Source organism: Sceloporus undulatus, chromosome 3 (genome assembly GCF_019175285.1).
Source record: "Sceloporus undulatus isolate JIND9_A2432 ecotype Alabama chromosome 3, SceUnd_v1.1, whole genome shotgun sequence".
NCBI classification, from domain to species: domain Eukaryota; kingdom Metazoa; phylum Chordata; class Lepidosauria; order Squamata; family Phrynosomatidae; genus Sceloporus; species Sceloporus undulatus.
Genome location: NC_056524.1, coordinates 29,925,285 through 29,942,514, shown reverse-complemented (window position 1 = coordinate 29,942,514; position 17,230 = coordinate 29,925,285).

The following is a 17,230-nucleotide window of genomic DNA, read 5'->3' as shown; positions in this document are numbered from 1 at the left end:
TTCTGGGAGCTGTAATCCAAAAAGTAACATTTCCAAGCTCTGCTTCTGGAAGGGCATACAGTATAGTAAAGCTGATTATTAAAAACTGGCCCCTTTATGGCTCTTATAAACATTGAGACTTAAATAACAAGTGTATATCCATAGAAGAAGGCCAGCATGGTGTAGTGCTTTGAGCCTTGGACTAGGACTGGAGATCAGGGTTCGAATCTCCACTTAGCCATGGAAACCACTCAGTGACCTTGGACAAATCACATGCTCTCAGCCTCAGTCAAAGGCAACTACCCCTCTAAGCAAATCTTATCAAGAAAATCCCATTTAAGTTTGCCTCAGGTTCACCTTAAGTCAGAAACAACTTGAAGACATACAACAGCAAGGACATATCCTGGGATAACAGTTCTAAAATACATATAAGACCCAGAATGGATTGTGTAAAACAGCCTACGTGTATTGGGTATGGCTGTGATTGACTGGGTAACATATCATTGTACTATAATAAAGCAATACCTCTTACTAGCAATCTGTTGTTCAGAGTCTGTGGCTTGTGCTGAAAACATATTACAGTATATTATGGAATTCATGTTCTTCAGCAGAATGATGGGAAATGCTCCACCTTGTGGTGGATATCTTTTATATTGCCAGGTGTCCCAGTATTGCCTCTTTTTCATGCCAGTTCTGTCCCTTCAAGCTATCTAGCTTGTAAAGTTATTTTTTAAAAGTAATCATTCCCATTACTTCTTATAATGTAGCTCCTTGCCCTTACTTGTTGCATGTTCTAAAAGTAGCTTGTGGTGTTCATTATGTCTTCTTTTTTGTTGTTATTTTTTACTGATTAAAAAAACCTGTTTATGATCAATAAGAGAATGTCATAAAGCCTGAAAAAAAATTTCAAGGAGTCTCTTAACATGCTCCCAAATCCATTTAACATAACTTTAACAAATCATTAGAACAGATTATTGATTATACCAGTGGAATGACTATTTCTACTCATGACTTTGCTTTTGAGATGTTAAGTTCCTTACACAATCATTGCACAAGAGAAAAAACAAAGAAAATACAGAAGGTTGTTACAGATTCTATGCACTTGTTACTTCTGACTGGTGATCTAGCACTCCACAGCATCTATTAGACTAGATTTGCATGACGCTGCAGCACATGTAGTTTTTCTTTTCTGGTTTTAGTGTCATAAAGGTTGGGGACAAATGTATCAGTGATGTGCAGTCAAAATGTGATTCTTCTGTATTGCCCCTACAGGGGTAGCCAGTGAATCCACCATCACAGTGGGAGTGTAGCCACTTGATTTTACTGCCATCTTTGCCATTGCTACTCTGAATTGTACAGGAGCTCTGCCAGTGCCAGATCTCTGATGGGATGGGGTTCCTGTTCAACTTGGAGAAGTTGTGAATGTAGCAATAGTAAAATCCATCCTGCATTCACTGCCTCATAGCAACTGGTCCCTCAGCCACTCCTGACACCATCACACTTATTGGCTCTTTGAATAAGCATTGTCATTTCAGCTTTATTTTCTAATGTGATACAGCTATCAGATTCTGGTTATGACCTATAAAGCCGTATATGACCTTCAGTCCCTATATTGGGAGAAAGGCGGGATATAAGAAAATAAAAAAATAATAAAATGATTAATAATATGGTTCAGGTCCAGGCTATCTGGCAGACTGTATCTTCTCATATGGACCAGCCCAGGCTCTGAAATCATCAGGAGAGGCTCTTCTCTGAGTCCCACCACCATCACAAGCAGGATTGCTGAGAACATCAGAGAGGGCCTTCTTGGTGGATATTCCTGGGCTCCGGAACTCCATTTCCAAGGAGACCTTATCCTTCTGTTAGCAGGCTAAAACATTTTTATTCCAACAGGCTTTTAAAACAGAGAGTTTTTAAAGAAGGGGCTAGGCGGTGCTGTATTGTTTTAAATTAAACTGTTCTTATCTGCTTATAATTGCATTTTATTCTTTCAGCTTGAGGTTTGCATTGTTTTAATGCTGTGAATAGTTTGATTCTACTTTAATGTTCCCCTTTTGTGTGTTTTTAATTGTATTTTTTTTAATTGTACATCGCTTTGAATCCCAATATTGGGGAGAAAGCACGTTACAAATAAATAGGAGGAGAAGGACGAGAGAGGAAGGACGAAATAGAATCAGTCATCTTACCATTTATCTGCGTAGGATTGCAAGAATGGTTAATGTAGGTTAGAGAAAACAAGGGAAATATGAGGCAGTCAGTCTGTCTATCTGGTTCTCCTGGCTCTGCAAACACAAGCTGAGTTTGCAGTTTACAATAATATGAATGTGGTAAAATGTGCAGGTAACAAAAACCAACAAAGCTGTTGAGAGATTTACAAGCTTTAAGAGAAAGGGCTACAAGTGTTTTTTTTATTAGACCCTGGAAAAGGCAAGAAGTCATCTTTGGTATTTTCAGAGGAGAGCATTTTGTATTTTATGCATGTTTTAAACATTTGTATTTGACCCTCTTATATTTGTATTATATTATCATGTTATTGCATGCCTTTAGAGCAGCATATGTAAGTAGGAAGTTGCTTATCTAGGAGCATCCTTTTAGGAACTTATAATACATTTCACTTCTGCTCCCACCTTGAAATAGTTTCAAATTTTGCTCTTCCAACTATAACCTTACTGTGAGCATACCATTCAATTGAAGTCTTCCAAGGTACAGTATCTCCTGTAAAAGTGCCCAAACTCTTGGGAAGGAATTAACCAATTCATTCTTCAACCCAGGACACTCTAGATGTGACAGACTACAATCCCCTTCATCCATGCTGATTGGAGATCAGGGACGTAACCAAGGGGGGGGTCCTTGGGATGCGGACCCCCCCTTCCATTAGAAAAATGAATGGTGCGTGCTGCTGCGCCACTGCACCCAAGCCTGATTATAATGGTGGCACTAAGTCTGAACCCCCCCTTTCCTAAAATCCTGGCTACGTCCCTGTGGAGATTATTGTAGATGCAGATGACATTTCGAGGACATGAGAATGAAGAATGCTGACTCAGAAGATAAATGCCTTCTCTCAGTTTCTCTGGATAACTTACCAACTTCCTAGTTAGCCTATATGAGCCCATATTACTGAGTTGGGGAGCTATTATATAACATAAGATGAAGGATTGTTGCTTCACATTTCAAAACGTAAGCATGAGTAACTTCAAAAGCAATCAGTTTGTGTAGTAGAAAGACTTGTTGAGTAAACCACTCCTAATATAAAATTCCGAGAAGGTCAGTTCTGCACAACAAAGTTTCATAAATTGTTACAGGCATTGTTTCGCTTTGAAATTCTGGAGCAAATAACTTGCTTAAGAAATGTGGGAAGAACAGAGAATCAAACAAATTAATATTACTTGCAGTACAAAAGACACCACAAAGAATGTCAGATGGTGCAAAATTAACTTCTTATGGAACAATTCAGAAATGCATAGCACTAGAAACTACATAGAAAGTGGTAATGGCATAAAACATTGTGATGATAGCAACTGAAGTGCCATTTAGTTCACTGGGTGAATGAAGCATATGTTTAAAATCACCACCACTACAATCAAAGGAGCTCAAAAGTGCTTGTTTTTGGGTGGGATGTATATTATATACTAAAGCAGCATACAAATAAGCCAATGAAATTTGAGAACTAGCAGAAAGATTAACTTTGCATGGAACAAGCTATAATTACTGAACTGAATTCAGTGTTAGGAATGAGTCCCATTGATTTTAATGGTTTTTTTCTATGCATGGCCAAGGCTAAGTCATTGTTGTTGTTGTGTACTTCCAAGTCATTTTTAACTATCATAGGGTTTTGTTTTTTTGGCAAGTTTCTTCAGATGGGTTTTCCATTGTGATCCTCTGAGGATGAAAGTGTGACTTACCCTTTGACAAGGGGTCGGCAACCCCCGGCCCGCTGAGGCCAGGGGACCGGCCCGAGCCCAGTCCTGCCACCGATTGCCAAAGGCCTCGCGCCTCCGGCAATCAGCAGCAGGACCAGGCCACTCGTGCGGGGCCATTGAGGGGCTGCCGGCCTCCTCCCTCTTGTACGAGTGGCAGGCCCCGCGCCCTAGCGTGAGAGGCCAAAGGTTGCAGGGCCACCAGCCTCCTCCCTCCTTCTCGGCCTCCACGGAGGCTGGGAAGGAGCCGGCGGGGCCAGCAAAGAGGGGGAGGCCTCCAGTGCTGGTGGCCCCCGCCCCCAGAGGGTGGAAGCTCCCCCGGCACATGGCTCCACCCCCGGAGGGTGGAAGCTCCCCCCGGCTTCGGCCTCCCAGTTGTCTGAGGGACAGAAACCCGGCCCCCAGCTCAAAAAGGTTGCCTACCCCTGCCTTTGACCTATGTCCATTTTTCTATCTGATGAGCTATAAATCTAAATAACACCTGAGATTATGACTAAAGTGTTTTTGCAATACCAAGGGATACTGTAAGGATATCTGCTCAAATTTTGGTGAATATTAATTAGCTCAACACACCAATATCGGGCTCCTTACAAGTACCCTTTCTGGACCGAATCCCAGCTTGTCTACCAATGGACCAGAGCTTCCAGGAACTGACACAAAGGCAAAATCTTTGAATTTTAAGCTAGTTTATTGATGCACAGGGGGACACCCCCCCACACACATACTTTCACTCATGCAATCACCCAAGGCTAATAGAAGAAAGGGAGGAAAAGTGGAGAGAGAATACAAGGCCTTCTAATGGTAATACTCGCCTGAGATGGTTTCCTTCAGAATCAAGGTAGATGCAGCAACACACTGAAGGGAAATAGGGAAAAGGGGTGCGTGGACCCATGCCAGGAGAAGCAGACTGACAGAGTCCCTGCCTGTCAACACCGTGGAACCCAGAACAAAAGGAAAAACTGAACCTTAAATAGATTCCTAGTCACATACTCAGCAGAGGTTGTTGTCCTACATCAAAGCAAAACCAAATTTACACATCACTTGATCCATAGGCATCCTCTGCCATGGGAAAACTATTGATACCGGAATGGCTTGTATCTGTGAAACATCTCCCAGTCATAAATCTGTCTCATAGGTGTGAAGGAATCTTCCTGTTTGCAACTCCTAGATAAGGCTTGCTGCCTACGTGGTCTCTCCGCTCTCAGATCATGGCAGCCAAGGGGCAGCTCCCATAATGCCTTTCCATTAGAGTCATAAGGAGACATACCTTCACACTATAGATGCAGGACTTGCTTAGAAGCTTCTATGATCAAGTGATGCCAGGGGAAAAGGCCACCTGCTTACTTCCACAGATGCATTTTGGGATAGGGATTTGTGGGGGTATTTTTATAAAATTCCAGACTTGATAACAATACAGAGAAGTCATTAACTCATTATTCAGTATGTCTCCCCCTTCCCACTTTTGTATTTAGTTGCTTCAATTTATGATTAACCTGTAGGTTGTGTGAACAGTTCTGAGACTGAAGTGAGTTAAAGTGGCTATTATCTGGGGATAATGGACCATGTAAATAGGTGCTTGCGTGTTGTTGAATCAAGACATAGATGTTATCAGTTCTCTGCCACTTGTTGCCAACAGAAATGCCACGGTCCAATTAATATGGATGCATCCAGTTTGCTTGCATCTGAGATTATTAATCATCTGCTAGAATGACAGAGGACAGCTTCCATCCATTAGTTTGTTCCTCTCTCAGAACTGGCACAGAGTGATGGAAGGTGTAAATCTGTGATCTGTTGATATCCCTGAATTTCAAGCTTACTAAATCTGTGTGATGAGAGGATCACCCTCTGGTGGTCAGGCAGCCAGAAACATAAATTGGCTGGCATTCTGTTAGTGACTTAAGCATCAGTGCAGCTTTACATGTGCATACGTCCCTTTTTGAAAAGGGTTCAAAGACCTATTCCCTTGTCTTTACACTCCATCCAAAACCCTCCTGCACCCAGCACCTGTCAAGCCCCAGTAGGACTGTTGTTCCTTCTGCTTTTCACTGGGGACGGAAAAATTCAGACATAAAGATCTGGGTGCTCTGTACCTCTCCAAACTGCACATCTCAGATTACTTGTTATGGAGCTTTGGTGGTTAAAGTGGTATCAAACTGCTGTAAATCTGTAGTGTTGTTCAGTGCTACTCAAAGTGGTGGTTTGTGGATCAGTGTCAGTCCCTAAGCCAAGGTGGCTGTTCTTGAAGAGCTTCCAGGGCAAAAGAAACAATTGTGGTCAATGGGCCCAAATATTGTATCGATCCATGGTGAAGAAAATTGCTGGTTAGCCAGTGTAGTGTAGTGGTTTGAGTGTTGGAGTGTGATTCTGGAGACCAGGATTGGATTCCCAATTCGTTCATGAAATCACACTCTTTCAGCCCCAGAGGAAGGCAAATGTAAACCCCCTGAACAAAACCTGCCAAGAAAATCCCATTATAGGTTCACCTTTGAGTTGCCATAAGCTGGAAACTACTACAACACAACACCAACACATCAAATTATCTCAGCGGCTTTCGATACCATAGACCATGGTATCCTTCTGGGGTGCCTGGCTGAGGTGGGAATCGGGGGCACTGCGCTCCAGTGGTTCCGGTTCCTACCTCTCTGGGAGGTCCCAGTTGGTGCAGCTGGGAGACGTGTGCTCCGACGAGAGGCCCCTTAAAACTGAGGTCCCTCAAGGGGCCATTTTGTCTCCCATGCTTTTTAACATTTACATGAAACCGCTGGGAGAGATCATCCGGAGACATGGGGCGCGGGGTTATCAGTACGCTGATGACACCCAAATCATTTTCTCTATGTCTCCGACTGATGCAGTGACCAAGGATGGCGTCTCTCCTCTCGAGGCCTGTCTAGAGTCAGTAATGGGCTGGATGAGGGAAAACCGACTCAAGCTGAATCCAGAGAAAACGGAGGTACTTGTGATAGGTTCCCCTGGACCAGGAATGGCGGTGGTTCCACCTGTCCTGAATGGGGTCACGCTCCCTGTGAAAGACTCCGTACGCAGTCTGGGGGTGCTTCTTGACTCGTCGCTTCACCTGACTGCTCAGGTGAATGCGACGGTCAAGAGCACGTGTTATCAGCTTCGGCTTATTCGCCAGCTGCGTCCATACCTGGCCCAGAGGGACCTAGAAACTGTTGTACATGCTCTGGTAACCTCGAGATTGGATTTCTGCAATGTACTCTACATGGGGCAACCCTTATACCAAACCCGGAAGCTTCAAATGGTGCAGAATATGGCAGCCAGGCTGGTTACTGGCGTTTCCAGGGCCAGCCATATAACACCTGTGCTGAAAGATCTCCATTGGCTGCCCATCCGCTTCCGGGCTCAATATAAGGCGTTGGTAATTACCTATAAAGCCCTAAATGGCTTGGGCCCAGGATTCCTGAAGGACCGTCTCTCCCCGTACATTCCGCCTCGCACCCTCAGAACGTCTGGGCAGCATTTACTGAAGGTACCTGGGGCTAGATTATCCTCCACCACACGGAGGACATTTTCCATGGCTGCCCCAGTCCTTTGGAATACGCTGCCCACTGAGCTCCGCTCGACTACCACCCTGGCCCAATTCAGGAAGGACCTGAAAACCTTCCTGTTCCAACAGGCATTCCCCGATTAAAATCCTGTGGGCCTCCCTCCTCTTTCGTGGCCAAGAGGTTGGGCTATGGGGCTTTTTTGCCTGTTATTTTTATTGTTTGAATGGAGGGCTGATGTATTTGTATTTTAATGTATTTTTTGTATTTTAATGTTTCATGTATTGATGTTTTTAACCTTGTTGTAAGCCACCCTGATCGTAGGAAGGAGCGGGATATAAATAAAAACTTTATTATTTATTATTATTAAGTAGCCCTGAAGCAGATATACTAATGGATCAACTGAAAGCTGTTGTTTGTTTGTTTGTTTGTTGTTCTTGTTGTTGTGTGCCTTCAAGTTGTTTCTGATTTTTGGTGACCTTAACGTGAGCCTATCATGGGGGTTTCTTGGCAAGTTTTGTTCAGGGGATTGTTTATGCCTTCCTCTGGGGCTGAAAGAATATGACTTTCCCAAGTTCATCCAGTGGGTTTCCATAGCTGAGTGGGGATTCGAACCCTGGTCTCCAGAGTCCTAGGCCAACACTCAAGCCATTAAAATCATTCTGGCTTGAAAGGTGTCCTATTGACTGGATAGTTGAGATTGCAAGTTGTTATTCATACCACTAGAGGTCAGAAGAACGACAGAACGACAGAAGAAAATGAGAAAAGAGGGAATGGAGCCTCATCCTATTTGGAACTTCAGCTTTCCAACTTATGTTCTTGATGAGCGAGGCAGCATGTTTTAATTATTTAAAAATAATATTACATTTCCTTTGCTTAGCAATCAAGAAAGACATTTTTCAAATAATGCATATTACATTCCAGCAATTATTTTTGATGCAGTTCCTTGCTCTCAAGAAAACATCTTGTCAAAAAAAGAAATCTGATGTCAAGTTAATTATGAGTTTGTCAAAATGCAAAAACACCAGGTGAACTTTGGTCTTGCAGACTGCACCTATATAAAATATGGAAAAGCCAGCTGATTGGGATCTTCACTGCATTTCTCTCTCACACTGGATTGCATTATCAACTTAATGAGAGAAGCAGGAACATGGAATGAACCAGATCCTCTTCCTTCTGATTTGCAAACACAAGTACACTAGTGGTGGCAGAGTGTGTGGGGGGGGGATATTCTGTTTACTTCCAGATCACCCTGTACTGCAACTTCCTTTTCAGTTTAGGAATATCTCATCTGTTCTCTATAAAAAAAATTAACAAAATAAGCTATTACCTGCATTATTCTTTCTCTTCCTCACAATCAAGATTTTAAGGAACTAAACTAACCATAATCACAGGGGGGCTGCAGTGTCTGCTTCACACACACACACACACACACACACACACAGAAATTTATCACACAGGGGAAATCCCGTGCAAAAATGAGATTTAAAAGCAGGAAAAAAACCCCACAAAAGCAGTTTAATTTTCACACATGTCATTGTTAAACTGGTGTTAACCTGAACAGAAAGTAGACAAAAGCCACTCTTTTTTATTTTGGGGATTTTCCAAAAGTAAAAAGGAGTATTATTATTATTATTATTATTATTATTATTATTAACCTTTATTTATGAAGCGCTGTACATTTACACAGCGCTGTACATACAATCTTTTTAGTTAGACAGTTCCCTGCCTTCGGGCTTACAATCTACTTTCTTTTTGGGTTAATACCACTTTAACAATGACGCTGTGTGAAAATCAACCTGCTTTTGCAGTGTTTTTTCTGATTTAACCCCCCCATTTCTGCATGGGATTTCCCCCGTGTGATAAACTCCTATGTCAAAGTCCTTTTCTTAGATTTTAAGCTTTCAACAACAATCATACAAAATAAACCTTGGTTATGATGACTGGGATGATGGGTACTGTACTCCAACATATAGAGGGAGTACCAGATTGCAGAAGGCTGCCAATGAGATACAGCGTGGCATAGTGGTTTCACTGTTGAGCTAGGACTCTGAGAAACCAGGGTTCAGATCCCTGCTTGGCCACTTAAACTCACTGAGTGACCTTGGGCAGGTCACAATCTCTCCACCTTAGATGAAGTCACTGGCATATTTCCTCTAAAGAACTTTTGCCAAGAAAACTCCATGAAAGGTTCACCGTAGGGTCACTATAAGTCAGGAATGACTTGAAGGCACACAACAAGGACAATCAGTATGTTTCAGTGAGTTCAATGGAATTTGTGGCAAGCAAATGAGGTTCTGTTTGAAGTTCACCTCTCTAGAATTTTACATATGCCAAGAATCTAGATTCTTGTCAACCTTGGCCATCATGACTGTATTCCATTATATCCAGAAAGCACCATATTAGGGAAGGCTGTCAATGAAAAGAATTGAAGCAGGTAGGTTACATTTATATTCTGCATTTACTTAAATGAAAGGCATCAGCTTTCCTCCTCCCCATTTTATCCTTCCAACAACCCTACAAGTTAGTTAGGAAGAGAAAAGAAGGGCCCAATGGGTTTCACAGTTCAGTGGATTCTAGATGTATCAAGTCCCAGTCTAACACTATAAGTATGCCAACTAAGTTGTGAGGGAAGTGGGTGCAGTTTTTCCAACTTTTTTGGATGCACAAGAAGCAGACAAGGACATCTGGTGGTGCTCCTACATTGAGGTGATCCTTGGTCAAAGGGTGGATTAAAGTTAGGCCCAGCACTTATACATTTCCCCCCAAAGCAGAGCTCACGGGTTTGCACAAAATATTCACATGCTGCGTTATATGTAGAGATGAAAATTTAGAAAGAGTTACTGTAATTTGAAGAGAAATACAATAGTGAGCACCCTGTTAATAGCTTATGCATGAGCAAATGCCTTGGATATATTCAGCTGGATATTTTTTGTATGATGTGGAAGTCCATATTCAGTTGAAGTTTGTGGAAATAGTTATGCGTGTCATGTCCTTCTGCATGTGCTGCCATTGTGCATTGCACATGGAGTTGTGCATTTTGTACTGAAATCATAGATTTCACATATGTTGCATATTATATTTCACAGTGTTGCATTTCAGTAGTGTTCAATCATCACATAAGATAATGAGTGTTAAGTTATACTCCATCTCCTTGATGTCAGATCTCAGCTAGCTTTTTTCTCCATAGTGGAGAGGATTAAGGTGACCTGTATGCCTGCTGCTCAGCCACCTCTCCAGGTTGAGAGACAACTGGTGATGAACATCTCTGAGGCTCCTGCTGTCTGTTTGTATTGTTCTCATCTTTAAACCAGATTTAGACTTTCAAAGAGAGGACATGTTGAAACAGAGACCTATCGCTTTGTAAAGCAGACTGCATGGCCAACCTAGGGTGCATCAACTCTACCGAGTTATAGCAGTTTGGTATCACTTTAACTACCTTAACTTCATCCTATGGAATCCTGGAACATGACATTTTTTGAAGTCCCCACTAGTTATGTTGACTGGGGTATTCTGGATTTGTTTTTAAAATCTTTTCCAAGCTTTATTATATTCTGATTATATTTGCCCCATTGAGAGAACATAACCTAAAAAGCTGTTCATAAAATTATATTATAAAATTATAAAATTCAGCAGGAATTTAAAAAATGAAATACTGTCTGACTTCATTTAAGAAAAGCGACTAACACAGGGAAATCCTAGAGTGTAAGCTTGATTTATTTAACAGTAATTGAACATTTTAGGAATTCTCTGCATGAGTAGCCTTTCTTCATGAAATTGAACAGCATTTTGTCTTAATTCTTGTTGAATTTCTATGTAATTTCAATCAAAGAACCATTACTCTGGTATAAAGAATTAAGACCATGAATTACATCTACAACCACCACCACAACCCAACAGCATTATCATGTGTTTGGGAGACATAACACATGGTCTACATACTTCAGTATGTCACCTCAAAGCCATTTGGCAGATAGGAAGAAAGATTTCTAAAAACCACAATGGATTTTTTATTATGTTTTTGGTAACATAATGTTTGCAGCTGAGTGCAAACCCTGGAGACATTACTCATCACTGAATGAAAGTTTATCTGGCACACAGAACTGGCATGACACATAACCACAAATGTGAAACAATTAAAAATTAAGCTGTACCACAGAATATAACATTTATTCCTAAACTGGCAGACATAGACACAGGTAGTATTTCTGTCTCAAGCACATACATCCCAACCTTAATTTGCCCTATTTTCTATATTTTCAATATAAAAATGTCACTGGGAGCCCAACATTATTATATAAATAAATGGTTCTTAATCTATGGTCTGTAGACCCCTGGGAGTCCACAATATCCTCAAAGGGGGTCCATGAAAGCTTGAAAGCTATTCAACTCACCCCATCCCTTCAGCAGATCAGCTAGGTGACAAGAGACAAGACAAAGCCAAGATCAATGCTGTCATCCTTTCCTTGGCCAGCCCCATATTTGCATTCCTGTTGTGACTCTGGCAGCAATGGCACACTCCTCTCCTCCGGCTCTCATGTGGCAGGATAATCATGGGAAGCCCAAGCTGATGGCAACAACAGCATCCCATAGTGTCTGACAGATTTAGGGTTGCTCAGGAGCTTCCATTGCTGCTACCAGAGCTAAAGAAGGAGCCAGAACGGGATTGTGAGCATGGGGCCTCACTGGCTGGCAGCAACAGATGAGATGGTAGACAGCCTGGGCAAAGGGAGGTGGAAGAGTGATCTTCCACTTGTTTACTCATGAGTAAAGTCTGGTTGGCCCAGAGAGGAAGCACAGTACAGGGATTATGGTTCAGGAGGAGGTCCATGGAGATGACACCATGTTAGCGCACACGGTGACACCAACCCTGGTGATGCCACTGGGTGCCAAGCCTGTTGCACACTTGCTTGCTAGTCCACCAAAAGCCCTGGTGGTGCAGCCACAATGTTGTGAGTTTTCTCCCAGGGCTCCAAGGATGACTCACTCTTCCATCATTTTGCAAGCCAGTAAAATGAATACCCAGCTTAGGAAACTGGACTGCTCCTGCTTGGAAAGGATGGAGGAGAGAGAGAGAGAGAAGGGCAATGGCCAGCTGGCTGGCTGGCAGGCAGCTCTGCTTTCACTCAGCTACTCAGTTTGCCTCCACCCTGCAATGGAGTAGCCACTTGACAGGTAATGCACATAGCCAGCCAGCCTGCCTGCCTGCCTGCATTGGAAGCAAGCAAGCTGCAGCAAAACAGCCACATGACAGAAGCCAAAGCAAAGGCAGGCTGGCCGGCTGTCTGGGCCTGCACATTGCCTTTTAATCTTCTCCAGAAGCAAACTTGCAGGAAGAAGCAGGAGAAAAGTCATCCCCTGGCTCTGAGTGCCTCTGAGGGAAAGTTTAAGGGATGATGTAATTGTCAAAGGGTGCTGCAGTCTGTGTCAGTTGTCCAGGGCAACCTAAGACTTGTTATTGTTGCCGCAGCTGCTGCCTGATACAGAACATCAAAAGGCAACTCCAGCCATCCCAAGTTAAGGTGTATAGTAAGTGCAGTACAGTATTTGATTCACTTTAGGATTTTAAATCTTGACTTATGTCTTTGTGTCCGTAGCAACAAAAGACTTTTCATGGGAGTCCCTTGTAAAGAAAAGTTTAAGAGCTACTGGTCTAAATAATCCAGTGCTGGTGGAGGCATACCAGGAAAAAACACTCTCTGACCTGGAATCCCCATTTTGCATTTCCAAATGCCCAAGTGTAGGTGACCTTGGACAAGTTACACTCTCAAAGCCTCAGAAAAAGCCAAATCCAAGGAAACCCCATGATAGGTTCACCATATATCAAAAGTACTTGGAGACACACTACAACAAGAAGACTGTGATTATTTGAAGATAAGGGTGATATGTCCAAAGACATCTATTTCTTTCCTAGACTATACAAATAAGGGCTAATGGTTAGTATTTGAAAAAAAAAAAAATTCTGGGGTTAAACTGAACATGGCACTCAGAGTAGCATCAGGATATTTTCACCTCCCACTTCCTCCAGTAGCCCTCTCCAGTGGTAAAAACATACTCCCGTGTGGGTTTCAGTCCTCCAGAACAGTTGTCAAGGCAGTCAGGGAAATAGCAGTGGGAAAAAGGGATTGTGTGCATGCATGTGTGTGTAGGCACACACTCACACACACACTTATGCTGAATTCAATTCTTCCATCAGCAGAAATCCAGTATTGATTATAGCCCATAAGGACCTAATTTACAGCTTGGGTGTTCTATGGAACCTTTGCCACAACTCTGTCCTACTAAAGTTTAATTATGTATTACTGGGGTGGTCAGACTGGGAGGATGATATATCACTCTCCAACTAATCCTTATTTTCACTTGCTTCCTCAATTCCTGTTTCCCTTATACTGAATTACACACTGTAAGCTCCTTGGTGGAGGTCCTTGTCCCCTCATACTGTGAAAACTGCCACACACACAGATGGCATCATATGTATTTATCTAACTTGTTAAATAATAAGACTAGCACAGAAACTAAAGATAGACAGCATGGTGTAGTGGTTTAAGTATTGGAATAGAACTCAGAGAAATCAGGGTTCAAATCCTCACTCAGTTATGGAAGCTCACTGGGTGATCATGGACAAGTCACAAGTCACACACTGTCACCCTTAGAGGAATCATAGAATCATGGAATTGGGAATGGTGGCAGTTCCTTGCCATGCAGGTATCAAATGTACAGCAATCCTGAAAGATGCTCATCCTACTTCTACAGTGTGCCCACATAACAACAGCAGCATAGAAAGCCCAGCTGCAGATGTTAAGGGAAATTGGGAGTTTAAATTGCCTCATAGTTGCCAAGCATGGCAATTTTTGGCATGAATCTAGGGGTGAAACTACTATTAAAAACTATCCCTCTGTATTTAAAGGGGAGAAAAAGTGACTCACTGAATTGGAATTGTTAATGTTCTCAACTGTGGCTTGGAGGAGGTTGATCCAGAATAGCTCTTCTTTGTTGCAAACACTTTCCCTCCTATGAAGATAATAAACCTTGACATTCAAGTCAATTTGTCCCCTTTTGAGACAAGGCCTTAATTCTGGCACATACAGACATATATTGGCATTTAGCCATATTAGTATCGATGTGATTCTTTTTATGTGTGAAAAGGTTTAGAGGAAATCAGTGGGTGTCAACTGCCAAGTGCCCATATGAATGGGACTATTGGAATTTCACAAGTTGTCAGTAGCCCTCTTTCTTTTGAATAACCATTATGAGTTTTAACACACATCACCAAGATTAGTCATATTCTGAGAAGGAAGAATTTGTCCTTTCCCCCTTCTTAGTTCATACTGGAAAACGAAAGGCCTGCTCTTGTGAGTATGATAGTTCATGACAAATGAAAACAACAACAACTGCTGCTGCTGCTGCTGCTGCTGCTGCTACTACATATCCTCCAACTGTCCTGAATTGTCAGGACAGTCCTGATTAATCCTCTGTTGTCTCACATTTTAAGCGGCTTTTGAAATGTCCCACTTTTTCTCTCCTCCTCCCCCTTTCCTTTTAGCTTACTTCAATTGCTGCAGATTAAATTCTAAGTGCAGGTGTAACAGTTACAATTCAGCAGGAAGAAGAGGAAAGGAAGAGACAGAATTTTACCTTTCCTCATAGGCTAAGACAAAAGCAAACTGCTGCAGCCTCTCCTAGCTTGTCTGTTTTACCTCATTAATATATTTTGCCATCTGGAACACTCTCTGATGTTGCTTGGTCATCCATGTCACAGATTTCATATTTGCAATGTTGAAGGGTTTGCTACAGTTAGGCCATAAAAAAAACATCGTGTGCACCTCCATGTAGCAAGATAATTTTATATGTATCCCATGAATATCTGCAGGGTCACCTCAAACTATTGTTGGATGGGCTACCCCAAAATCACTTTTCAAGACCAACATTACCTCTTAAATTATGTGACTAGCCATGGCCACATTAGAGAAACTGGATCATATCTGTCTTCAAGCTCCATACCACACTATCATGTGTTGAAAATTAAACTCCCTAGGCTTATGGATAACCTTTGTCATCCATATATTTTGGACTACAACTCCCATGATCCCTTACCATTGGCCAATCTGGGTAATGTGTTGGCCAAAACATGGGGGATGTTCTTCATTGCAATGATAGGGCACATATTTTGCATGGAGAAAGCTTCAGGTTCTACCTCTGGAAAGAATAAAAAGGATCAAGAAGCAAGTGGTGTCAAAGACATCTGATGGAGATTTTAAAGGGCTACTACCAGTCAGAGTAGGGAATACTGGGTTAGATCATTTAGGATGAAACAGTTGCATATGTTACCTTAAAGTCACCAGGTTCTATCTGATCTTGGAAGCTAATGAATACCTGTCAGTGTAAGCTACATTTCAGAGGAAGGAACTGGCAAAACCACCTCTGAGTATTCCTTGCCTAAGAAAACCCTGTGAAATTTTTGGGGTAGCCATAAGTTGACAGGCAAATCACCATGACTCGTGGGCAGTTAATTAACAGCAACATATATCCATAGATGTAGAGTTTAGAAAAATGTCTTTTTTGGACTGCAACTTCCAGAGTTTCCCAGTTGTGAGAAATCCATTGCAAAATTATGGGATTCTGGGAGCTGTAATGCTAAAAATAACTTTTCCAAGCTCTTTCAGGGGGCTCAAGTAGAAGGTCACCTCCAGCTCTGAATCCTGTGTCCCATTTTTACTCCCTGGGATGCTCAGTTTGCTTTATTAAGAAACCAATTGTGCCATTGATCCTGGCTGATGGGAATCAAGGTTTCAGTGCAACGCACGACCACCACAATTGCAGATCGATATTTGCAATGAGGTCTAACAGATCAAAACATGTTCTGTTTACCCAAGATCAATAATTATATCAGTTACTAGTAGTAGTTTTCTCAAATACCTTTCTTTGATGCAAGGTGATGCCAATGCAGTTAAGTGCAACTATGTATAAATGTTGATTGAATTGTATATTTTCATTATACCGTAGTTGGAATTGCAGTGTATGCAGTGAATTTAACTATTCTCATTACTAGGTCCTTGAAAAGCGTATAAAATTTAGCAGCTGGACTTTCAAATATATGTTGGCTATAGAAGGCCCTAGGTTTATTCTCTAGGGGTCAAGGATCAAACTGTACAGATTCAAATGCTGTGGCTGTTTGTTATGGTGGAGATATTCCAATCCTTTTCTCGTATTGGCTGTGCTGTATAAAATTTAGCAGCTGAACTTTCTAATTGAGAAAGAGCCATCTAATATCTCAAGGGTGGAGCACATGTGGACCACCACCAGATGTTGTAGTCTGCAACTTATAATCAGCTCCAGACAGCATAGCCAATAGTGAGGGATGATGGGAACTACAGTTTGACAACACCTGAAGGACATGAGTTCCTTGCTATTGGCATATCTCTATAGAACCCATATTTTTCATGGTCAGATGCCAATGTGTCTAAGAGTTTACAAAAGGAATTGAAAACAAAATTGCTAGTGTGAAATAACATGTATAATACTGTATCCATTTCTTATTATTACATATAAAAAAGGAACTTTTCAGGCTGGAAAATGTGTAAAAAAGGTAGCCAATATGATCAAGGTACTGGAATATCTCCATCATAAGAAAAGGCCACAGCATTTGAAGCTCTGCAGTTTGATCCTTGACCCCTGGAAAGTGACCCTGGGGCCTCCTATAGCCAATGAACAGATGTCACTGAGTTATAAACAAGGCTCTCACCAAAGCCCTGAATCCTATTGGTAATCCCAGTTAGAATCAGTGTAGTTTGCACAAGAGTTGACTCACCATTGAACAATTGATTCAAT